We start from the raw sequence: 12,008 nt of genomic DNA, 5'->3' as shown, positions 1-12,008 counted from the left end.
TTAAGGTATGCGTAGTGCGGGACCGCATTGAACTTGGCGAATGCGGTTCGCCCGAGCAGTGCATGGTAGCCACTGCGGAACGGGACTATGTCGAAGATTAACTCCTCGCTTCGGAAATTATCCGGAGATCCGAAGACCACTTCAAGTGTGACTGAGCCTGTACAACTGGCCTCTACACCTGGTATTACGCCTTTAAAGGTCGTTTTGGTGGGCTTAATCCTCGAGGGATCTATGCCCATTTTCTGCACTGTATCCTGGTAAAGCAGGTTCGGGCTACTGCCGCCGTCCATAAGGACTCTAGTGAGATGAAATCCGTCAATAATTGGGTCGAGAACCAATGCGGCGAATCCGCCATGACGGATGCTAGTGGGATGGTCTCTTCGATCAAAGGTGATCGGGCAGGAGGACCATGAGTTGAACTTTGGGGCGACTGGCTCTACCGCGTATACGTCCCTTAACGCGCGATTCCGCTCCCTCTTGGGGACGTGGGTGGCGTATATCATGTTCACCGTCCGCACTTGTGGGGGAAAACCCTTTTGTCCATTGTTGTTCGGCGCCCGGGGCTCCTCGTCGTCATCGCTATGCAACCGCTTGTCTTCATTGTCGGTGCTTAATCTGCCTGCCTGCTTGAACACCCAACAGTCCCTGTTGGTGTGATTGGCCGGCTTTTCGGGGGTGCCATGTATTTGGCACAAGCAGTCGAGTATTCGGTCCAAGCTGGACGGGCCCCTGGGATTCCTTTTGAATGATTTTTTCCGCTGACCGGATTTAGAGCCTCTGAATCCGGCATTAACTGCCGTATCCTTAGCATTGTCGCTGTTGATGCGGCGCTTCTGTTGGTTGCGACGCAACCTGCCACTAATGTCCCTAGTGTCCGAACGACCAGGATTCTTGGTCATATTGTTGCTATGAGCAAGCCAGCTGTCTTCTCCCGTGCAAAAGCGGGTCATGAGTGCCGTGAGTGCTGCCATAGATTTCGGCTTCTCTTGTCCTAGGTGCCGGGCAAGCCACTCATCACGGATATTATGCTTGAAGGTTGCTAAGGCCTCTGCGTCCGGACAGTCGAGTATTTGATTTTTCTTTGTTAGGAACCGTGTCCAGAATTGCCTAGCCGATTCGTCTGGCTGCTAAATTACGTGGCTTAGGTCGTCAGCGTCTAGGGGTCGCACATAAGTGCCCTGGAAATTGTTGAGGAATGCGGCTTCCAGGTCCTCCCAACAGCTGATTGATCCTGTTGGCAGGCTGTTAAGCCACTGCCGGGCTGGTCCTTTAAGCTTGAGTGGGAGGTATTTGATGGCATGGAAATCATCGCCGCGGGCCATGTGGATATGAAGGAAATAATCCTCGATCCATACCGCGGGATCTTTTGAGCCATCATATGATTCGATGTTTACGGGTTTGTAACCCTCGGGGATTTGATGATCCATTATTTCGTCTGTGAAGCACAATGGGTGTGCGGCGCCTCTATATTGGGCGATATCATGACGTAGCTCCAATGAGCTTTGTCTACTGTGTTCGGCCCTGCCGAATTTGTGACCGGCGTGACGGTTGTCGTCTCGAGCCGTGGGGTGCCTACGCGATCCGTAGATCGATCTTGTTTGCCTTGTCTTGTCCTCTAATATGTCTCGTAAGTCCGGCGCATATTCCCGTGCCTTGGTACGGGGTGCGGCTTGGGTGGAGGGCCATGAGGCCTCTCTGTCGCGGCGACGAGGTGGCCTGTCGGCCGCGTCGAGTGCTTCCTCCTCTAATCGGGGTAGCAACCTGCGCTTCAGGTAGCACTTGGAGGGGCGTTCGGGTTTATGCTCTTCGGCCGCAAGGACTTCAGTCCATCTATCGACTAGCCGATCTTGATCAGCTTTAAGCTGTTGCTGTTTTTTCTTGAGGCTTCTTGCCGTGGCCATAAGCCTGCGTTGAAAACGCTCTTGTTCGACGGGATCCTCTGGCACGGCGAATTCGTCATCGTTGAGGCTTGCCTCGTCTTCGGAGGGAGGCATACAATTATTGTCCTCGACCTCTCTATCGGCCGCTCTCTCATGAGGGCTGGTTTCTCCATCCTCTTGTGCTAAATCTTACTCAGGGGGATGTTCTTCGGCGCTTTCCGGGGTATTATTATCTCCCGTGCTGGAATCGCCGTTTTTGTGTTGGCGGGATTTTGAGCGGCGCCGCTGACGCCGGCGCTTTTGCTGTTTCTTGGAGGGGTCATCCTCCGCTGTTCCATCGCCCTCTCCCTCTTTTGGGGTCTCCACCATGTATATGTCATATGACGAGGTGGCTTTCCAGGGCCTAGTGGGCGCTGGTTCTTCATCATCTCCTTCATCGGTGTCCATACCGTCGATGTCTTCGGAGCCGAAGTCGAGCATGTCGGTTAAGTTGTCGATAGTGGCTACAAAGTGGGTGGTGGGTGGGTTTTGAATTTCTTCATCGTCCGTACCCCAACCTTGCTGACCGTAGTCCGGCCAGGGCTCTCCTGACAAAGAGAGAGACTTTAGTGATTTCAGGATGTCGCCGAAAGGCGAGTGCTGAAAGACGTCCGCGGCCGTGAACTCCATGATCAGCGCCCAATCGGACTCGCTCGGCAGGGGCGTAGAGGGTTCGGAGTCCGGAGAAGAATCCGGCTCCATGGAGTCACGAGTCTTGTAGAGTACGGGGCTGGTGTTCGGCTCAACCGCCCTTGGGATCGCAGCCCCCGAGGTGGCTTCCAACCGCCAATCCTCGATCGGCGCAGTCGGCTCCGAACTAGGGGTCGAAGCCGATGCAGGTGCGGCCTCCAGGGCTCTGTTCGGCGGCAGAGCTAGATCATGCTTGTCGTGACAGAGCGGCGCGCTCGGCAGTGGTTCGAATCCATCGAAGATCAAGTCCCCGCGGATGTCGGCCGCGTAGTTTAAACTTCCGAATATGACCTGACGGCCAGGGGCGTAGCTTTCGATCTGCTCTAGATGGCCAAGTGAATCGGCCCGTAGTGCGAAGCCGCCAAAGACGAAGATCTGTCCGGGAAGTAAGGTCTCACCCTGGACTGCATCGCCATTGATGATCGTAGGAGCCATCGGGCCTGACGGCGACGGCACAGAGGAACTCTCAATGAAAGCACCAATGTCGGTGTCAAAACTGGCGGATCTCGGGTAGGGGGTCCCGAACTGTGCGTCTAGGCCGGATGGTAACAGGAGACAGGGGACACGAAGTATTAACCAGGTTCGGGCCCTCTCGATGGAGGTAAAACCCTACGTCTTGCTTGATTAATATTGATGATATGGGTAATACAAGAGTTGATCTACCACGAGATCAGAGAGGCTAAACCCTAGAAGCTAGCCTATGGTATGATTGTTGATGTGTATGTTGTCCCACGGACTAGAACCCTCCGGTTTATATAGACACCGGATAGGGTTAGGGTTACATAGAGTCGGTTACAATGGTAGGAGATCTGAACATCTGTATCGCCAAGCTTGCCTTCCACGCCAAGGAAAATCCCTTCCGGACACGGGACGGAGTCTTCAATCTTGTATCTTCATAGTCCAGGAGTCTGGCTGAAGGTATAATTCGGCTATCCGAACACCCCCTAATCCAGGACTCCCTCACCCGTTGTATGCGAACGTTAGAACCTACCACACCCGATCATCACGTGGTGCTTCGGAACAACGGACCTTAGCAACGGTGCATAGTTAGGGGGAACACTTTCTTGAAATTATTGCGAGGGATCATCTTATTTATGCTAATGTCGTTCTAAGCAAATAAGGTGTAAAACATGATAAACATCACATGCAATCAAATAGTGACATGATATGGCCAATATCATTTTGCTCCTTTTGATCTCCATCTTCGGGGCGCCATGATCATCATTGTCACCGGCATGACACCATGACCTCCATCATCATGATCTCCATCATTGTGTCTTCATGAAGTTGTCTCGCCAACTATTACTTCTACTACTATGGCTAACGGTTAGCAATAAAGTATAGTAATTACATGACGTTTATGTTGACACACATGTCATAAATAAATGAAGACAACTCCTATGGCTCCTGCTGGTTGTCATACTCATCGACATGCAATTCGTGATTCCTATTACAAGAACATGATCAATCTCATACATCACATATATCATTCATCACATCCTTTTGGCCATATCACATCACATGGCATATGCTGCAAGAACAAGTTAGACATCGTCTAAATGTTGTTGCAAGTTTTTACGTGGCTGCTATAGGTTTCTAGCAAGAACGTTTCTTACCTACGCCAAAACCACAACGTGATATGCTAATTTATATTTACCCTTCATAAGGACCCTTTTCATCGAATCCGATCCGACTAAAGTGGGAGAGACAGACACCTAGCCACCTTATGCAACTAGTGCATGTCAGTCGGTGGAACCAGTCTCACGTAAGCGTACGTGTAAGGTCGGTCCAGGCCGCTTCATCCCACGATGCCGCCGAATCAAAATAAGACTAGTAACAACAAGTAAATTGACAAAATCGACGCCCATAACAACTTGTGTTCTACTCGTGCATAGAAACTACGCATAGACCTAGCTCATGATGCCACTATTGGGGATCGTTGCAGAAATTAAAAATTTTCTACGCATCACCAAGATCAATCTATGGAGTAACTAGCAACGAGAGGGGAGTGCATCTTCATACCCTTGAAGATCGCGAGTCAGAAGCGTTGCAAGAACGCGGTTGGAGGAGTCGTACACGTAGCGATTCAGATCGCGGCAGAATCCGATCTAAGCACTGAACAACGACGCCTCCACGTTCAACACACGTGCAGCCCGGTGATGTCTCCCGCACCTTGATCCAGCAAGGCGGAGGGAGAGGTTGAGGAAGAAGGCTCCAACAGAAGCACGACGGCGTGGTGGTGATGGAGTGGTAGTTCTCCGGCAGGGCTTCGCCAAGCTCACGCGGAGGAGGAGAGGTGTTGGGGAGGGGAGCGGCTGTGCCTTGGATGTGGTGCTGCAGCCCTCCCCTCGCCCCTCTATTTATAGGGAGCAGGGGGAAGGGGGCCGGCCCCTCTAGATGAGATCTCGAGGGGGGGGGGCAGCGGCCAAGGGGGAGGGGGCTTGCCCCCCAAGCAAGGGGGGCGCCCCCCTTTAGGGTTCCCCCCAAACCCTAGGCGCATGGGACCTAGGGGGGAATGGCGCCCAGCCCACTAGGGGCTGGTTCCCTTCCACCTACAGCCCATAAGGCCCTCCGAGGCAAGTGGACCCTCCCGGTGGACCCCCGGAACCCCTCCGGTGGTCCCGGTACGATACCGGTTATACCCCTGAATATTTCCGGTGACCGTACGATGACTTACCATATATAAATCTTCACCTCTAGACTATTCCGTAACTCCTCGTGACGTCCGGGATTTCATCCGGGACTCCGAACAACATTCGGTAATCACATACAAATCTTCCTAATAACCCTAGCGTCATCGAACCTTAAGTGTGTACACCCTACGGGTTCGGAAACCATGCAGACATGACCGAGACACTCTCCGGCCAATAACCAATAGCGGGATCTGGATACCCATGTTGGCTCCCACATGTTCCATGATGATCTCATCGGATGAACCACGATGTCGAGGATTCAAGCAATCCCGTATACAATTCCCTTTGTCAATCGGTACGTTACTTGCCCGAGATTCGATCGTCAGTATCCTAATACCTCGTTCAATCTCGTTACCGACAAGTCACTTTACTCGTTGCGTAACACATCATCCCGTGACCAACCCTTAGTCACATTGAGCTCATTACGATGATGTCTTACCAAGTGGGCCCAGAGATACCTCTCCGTCATACGGAGTGATAAATCCCAGCCTCGATCCGTGCCAACCCAACAGACACTTTCAGAGATACCCATAGTGCACCTTTATAGTCACCCAATTACGTTGTGACGTTTGGCACACCCAAAGTATTCCTACAGTATCCGGGAGTTGCACAATCTCATGGTCTAAGGAAAAGATACTTGACATTAGAAAAGCTTTAGCAGACGAACACGATCTTGCGCTATGCTTAGGATTGGGTCTTGTCCATCACATCATTCTCCTAATGATGTGATCCCATTATCAATGACATCCAATGTCCATGGTCAGGAAACCGTAACCATCTATTGATCAACGAGCTAGTCAACTAGAGGCTCACTAGGGACATGTTGTGGTCTATGTATTCACACATGTAATACGATTTCCGGATAATACAACTACAGCATGAACAATAGACAATTATCATGAACAAGGAAATATAATAATAACCATTTTATTATTGCCTCTAGGGCATATTTCCAACAGTGTTGACACTGGATTATGGCATGGCGAAAGCTGCAATTAAGATGTCGAATATGAACCATTCGTTTGCTTAGTTCTAAGACTATTCTCAGAACAAGATCGACTAGAGAATGACAAGTATACAAACGATTTGAGCATGTGTGATCATATTTTTTATTTGTTGCCGAAGAATGATTATATTAGAATTCTTAATAACCATGTCGAGTCATAAACACAAGGACAAATGTATTGCAAGTTGTATGATTTGTTCAAGCATAATTTTAATGATTGCAAGATATTCATCAAATAGAACGATCGACCATTGATAAAGGACAATTAAAACTGGAGGTGATTTAGTTGCCATATTTTAGATAAAGGACAGTTAATGTTTGGAGTCATAGCACACAGTTCAAATTTGAGGGACACGATTGGATGGCCGGGCTGTCCGTGAACATGTTCGTGGACATTTGTTGAGGTCTGTTTGATAATCCGGGTTGGTAGTCCAGTGTGATAGAGAATTTCCCCCTTTCTACAGTGGCCCACGACGGCGGGCATTTTAAAGCTATCTGCTCAGGTAATTCTAGCCCCCCGCGTCATCCTCCTTGGACGGCACGGGGGAACCCTAGCCGCCGAGCCGCCGGGAGGCCTCCCTCTGCCACCCCCCGTGTAACCGCCGCCGGAGGGTTAGCCGGCAAAGCTGTGCCGGCCCCCTGGATGGTGGCGGCGGGGTGGATTGGTCCCTATCTAGCACTACGCCTCCGCCCCCTTTTTCCGTGAGATCCCATCATGCTACGGCTCGGGTGGCTCTCTTTGGCAGTTGCGCCCGGTCCGGTGCGTGTTGCGGCATCCTCGGAAGTCGTCCTCATCGCGGTGCCGCATGGCCCTCACTCCCCCTCCACGAGATCCCATCTAGGTGCGGGGCAGGGGGGGCTCTCCGGCTGATGTGCCATGTCCTGTGGTGCTGCCACATGCCTCGGCGCCGGTCCTTTGGCCCCTTCCTGCACGCGCAACCCTACCATGTTGGTGGTGCTATTGCTACTGGGAGGGCATGTGGACGCGTAGATTGCGGTCAGGCCAGCCAGTGCTTTCGAGCCTGCCTCCTGCAGTGAGTCTCCTTGTCTCAGGGTTCTTCCCTTCGAGCTACGGGGCGGCTCCGGCGTGGCAGCATTGTTGGGGAATGAGGCATGAAAATAATTTTTTTCCTACGAACACCCAAGATCTATTTAGGAGAAGCATAGCAACGAGAGGGGAGAGTGTGTCTACGTACCCTCGTAGACCGTTAAGCGGAAGCGTATATCACGCGGTTGATGTAGTCGTACTCCAATCGCGATCCAAACCGATGAAGTATCGAACGGACGGCACCTCCACATTCAGCACACGTACGGCTCGATGAAGTCTCCTTCTCCTTGATCCAGCAAGCGAGGGAGGAGAAGTAGATGGGATCGCCGACAGCACAACAGTGTGACGGTGATGGTGGTGGAGTGATTCCAGTTGGGCTACTCCGAGCGCTACCGAAACAACAAATACGGAGGAGTTACGAAGTAACGGAAGAGAGAGGGGGGGCCAAGGGCTTGTGTGTCCTCTTGGGAGGTGCCCTCCCCTCTATAGGTGGAGGGGCGTGGTGGCTAGCCCTCCAAGCCCTAGGAGCATACCAAGGGGGAGGAGTTGGACTTCTAGTCCAATTCCCTCCTTTTCCATACACAGGTGGCTTTCCACCTCTCCCAAGCCACATGGGCCTTGAGGGACTTGTGTCCCTAGCAAAATAAGGCCAGGGCTATCGGCGTTCTGGGATCGGGGGTACCTAGATTTGCCTGCCTATGGCCTAGTGCGTGGCCCCCCTGATAACCCACAAGTATAGGGTATCGCAACAGTTTTTGAGGGTAGAGTATTCAGCCCAAATTTATTGATTCGACACAAGGGGAGCCAAAGAACATTCTCAAGTATTAGCAGCTGAGTTGTCAATTCAACCACACCTGAAAGACTTAATATCTACAGCAAAATATTTAGTAGCAAAGTAATATGGAAGTAACGGTAACAACGACAAAAGTAATAGTAGCAGTTTTGTAGCAATTGTAACAGTAGCAAGGAAGAAGTAACAAAGCAAAGATCAATATGAAACAAACTCATAGGCAATGGATCAATGATGGATAATTATGTCGGATGGCATTCATCATGCAACAGTTATAACATAGGGTGACACAGAACTAGCTCCAATTCATCAATATAATGTAGGCATGCATTCCGAATATAGTCATACGTGCTTATGGAAAAGAACTTGCATGAAATCTTTTGTCCTACCCTCCCGTGGTAGCGGGGTCCTATTGGAAACTAAGGGATATTAATACCTCCTTTTAATAGAGTACTGGACCAAAGCATTAGCACTTAGTGAATACATGAACTCCTCAAACAACGGTCATCAACGGGAAGTGTCCTGACTATTGTCACTCCAGGGTTGCCGGATCATAACACGTAGTAGGTGACTATTGACTTGTAAGATAGGATCAAGAACACAAATATATTCATGAAGACATAATAGTTTCAGATCTGAAATCATGGCACTCGGGCCCTAGTGACAAGCATTAGGCATAGCAAAGTCATAACAACATCAATCTTAGAGCATAGTGGATACTAGGGATCAAACCCTAGCAAAACTAACTCGATTACATGGTAAATCTCATCCAACCCATCACGGTCCAGCAAGCCTACGATGGAATTGGCGGTGGCTCCGTATCATAAAACGTGATGAATCCTTCTCTCTGATTTTTTATCCCCGAACGTGAATATATGGAGTTGGAGTTGAGGTCGGTGGAGGTCCAAGGGGCCCACAAGGACGGAGGGCGCGCCCCCACCCTTGTGGCTAGGGTGTGGGCCCCCTTCACTTGATTCTTTTGCCAATATTTTTTATTAATTCCAAAAATCATCTCCGTGAAGTTTCAGGTCATTCCGAGAACTTCTATTTCTGCACAAAAATAACACCATGGCAATTCTGTTGAACACAATGTCAGTCCGGTTAGTTCCATTCAAATCATGCAAGTTAGAGTACAAAACAAGGGCAAAAGAGTTTGAAAAAGTAGATACGATGGAGACGTATCACCCCCTCAGCGGCCCGGTACGACCCAGCTACAAGACCCTCGCGAGGTTCCCCGGCCTCGCGAGGCGGGGGACACCAAGAGCTCCCAAGGAGCAGTGCCCCGAGACTGCCTCCCAAGGAGCGGAGACTTCTATGCAGGTATCCAGCCTCACGAGGCCCACGATGATGTGAGCCATGATGACCAAGGCCAGGCGGGTGCCAACATGCGCATGAGAGGACAGTTTCCTCTTTGGTGCTAAGGAGGCAAGGACCAGCGCGGGTTCCCGAGGGATCCTCCCAAAGGTTTCCATTCTGGTGCAACGATACCAAGACAACGAGCTCGGCAGGACGGATGTCATCGCCGAGCCCACCTCTGCGTCACGACCAGAAGCTTTGCAGGTGAAGACCACCTTTTGTCAGGATAATATGTACTTCTTATCCCCTTTCAAATTGGCCGTTGTGGAATCCCTTCCCGCCTAAGCTATGAGGGAAGAGGACCGGACCTAGTATAAATATAGCCTAATCTCCACCGTAGAGGGAGGTCGATCCATCCTCACTCCCCGAGCCCTCGTGAGGTAGCTCATCCACGGTACTAGTTCATCCTCAAACCTCCTCACGAGGCTAATGCACCACAAATCAGGAGTAGGGTTTTACACTGCAAGGTGGCTCGAACCTGGGTAAATCTCCTTGTTCATCTTCTGCCCCGCTCGCACAAACTCGACGAGGCCAAGTCATGAGGGGATGAGCGCGAGGTTGAAGATTGGGTAGATCTTCGCACATGCCCCAGAGTTCAAACCTTGTTGGGTCCATAGAGCCTCTATTCCGACATTTGGCGCGCCAGGTACGGTGTGTGTCAATATCCTTGAGGGAGTCCTGGATTAGGGGGTCTCCGGACAGCCGGACTATATCCTTTGGCCGGACTGTTGGACTATGAAGATACGAGATTGAAGACTTCGTCCCGTGTCCGGATGGGACTCTACTTGGCGTGGAAGGCAAGCTAGGCAATACGGATATGCATATCTCCTCCTTTGTAACCGACCTTGTGTAACCCTAGCCTCCTCCGGTGTCTATATAAATCGGAGGGTTTTAGTCCGTAGGACAACATACAATCATAACATAGGCTAGCTTCTAGGGTTTAGCCTCTCTGATCTCGTGGTAGATCAACTCTTGTACTACTCATATTATCAAGAATAATCAAGCAGGACGTAGGGTTTTACCTTCATCAAGAGGGCCCGAACCTGGGTAAAACATCGTGTCCCCTGCCTCCTGTTACCATCCGCCTTAGACGCACAGTTCGGGACCCCCTACCTGAGATCCGCCGGTTTTGACACCGACATTGGTGCTTTCATTGAGAGTTCCTCTGTGTCATCATCATTAGGCTTGATGGCTCCTTCGATCATTGATAGCCATGCAGTCCAGGGTGAGACTTTTCTCCCCGGACAGATCTTTGTATTCGGCGGCTCCGCACTGCGGGCCAACTCGCTTGGCCATCTAGAGCAGATCGAGAGCTACGCCCCTGGCTATCAGGTCAGATGTGGAAACTTGAACTACACAGCCGACATCCACGGAGACCTGATCTTCGATGGATTCGAGCCCTTGCCGAGTGCGCCGCACGGTCACGATGAGCACGACTTAGCTCTACCATCGGACAATGTTCGGGAGATCGCACCGGCGACCGCTCCGACCCTCAAATCGGAGCCAATTGCGCCATCCAGTGATGGGTGGATAGACCCTGCCATGGAGGCCGCGTTTTCATTAGCGATCGATCCGAGTATCGACCTTACCCTTCACGAGTGCTGTGACGCCAAACTGCCAGATTCTTCCCCGGCCACGGACTCCGAACCGCCTGCGCCCGTGCCTATCGAATTCGACTGGGCGCCGATCATGGAGTTCACCTCCACGGATATCTTTCAGCACTCGCCCTTCGGCAACATACTGAAATCATTAAGGTCTCTCTCCCTATCAGGAGAGTCCTGGACGAACTATGTTTGGCAGGATTGGGATGCGGATGATGAAGAAATTCGCCGCCCACCCACCACCCACTTAGTAGCCACTGTCGACGATTTGACTGACATGCTCGACTTCGACTCCAAAGACATCGACGGTATGGACGACGATGCATGAGACTAAAAGGAACCACTGCCCACAGGGCACTGGACGCCCACTTCATCATATGACGTATACATGGTGGACACACCCAAAGAAAACGATGATGAGGAACGGAAGGACGCATCGAAGGGTTGTTCCCTCGAGAAGCAGTCAAAGCGGCGGCGTAAGCGCCACTCCAAATCCCGCCTCAACAGAAGCAGCGATCATATAACCCAGCGATAGAGCAAGGCGAGCCAGCGGACGACAAACACGGCATTGAACCATCGTCCGACCACGGCAACACGGAGAATCAAATCGAACAACCCGACTCCGTCGAAGATAACAGTCCGGATAACATCACACCGGTCAGGCACCCGAAGCAACAGAATACCCATAAAATGCTTGTTGCCACTGCGAGGAGTCTGAAAAAGCAGAAGCAAAGGCTCAGGGCTGCACAAGACACACTCAGAATCAGATGGAGTGAAGTACTCAACACTGAAGCGAAGTACGGCGGTAATCGCCACACCAAGAGCTACCCGAAGCGAAAGTTGCTACCTGAATTCGACGAGGAGGCCTTAGATCCCCCGCAATCAAAAAACAAAATGGCCATTCG

Source organism: Triticum dicoccoides, chromosome 4A (genome assembly GCF_002162155.2).
Source record: "Triticum dicoccoides isolate Atlit2015 ecotype Zavitan chromosome 4A, WEW_v2.0, whole genome shotgun sequence".
Taxonomy (NCBI): domain Eukaryota; kingdom Viridiplantae; phylum Streptophyta; class Magnoliopsida; order Poales; family Poaceae; genus Triticum; species Triticum dicoccoides.
This window is presented reverse-complemented; position numbering follows the sequence as displayed.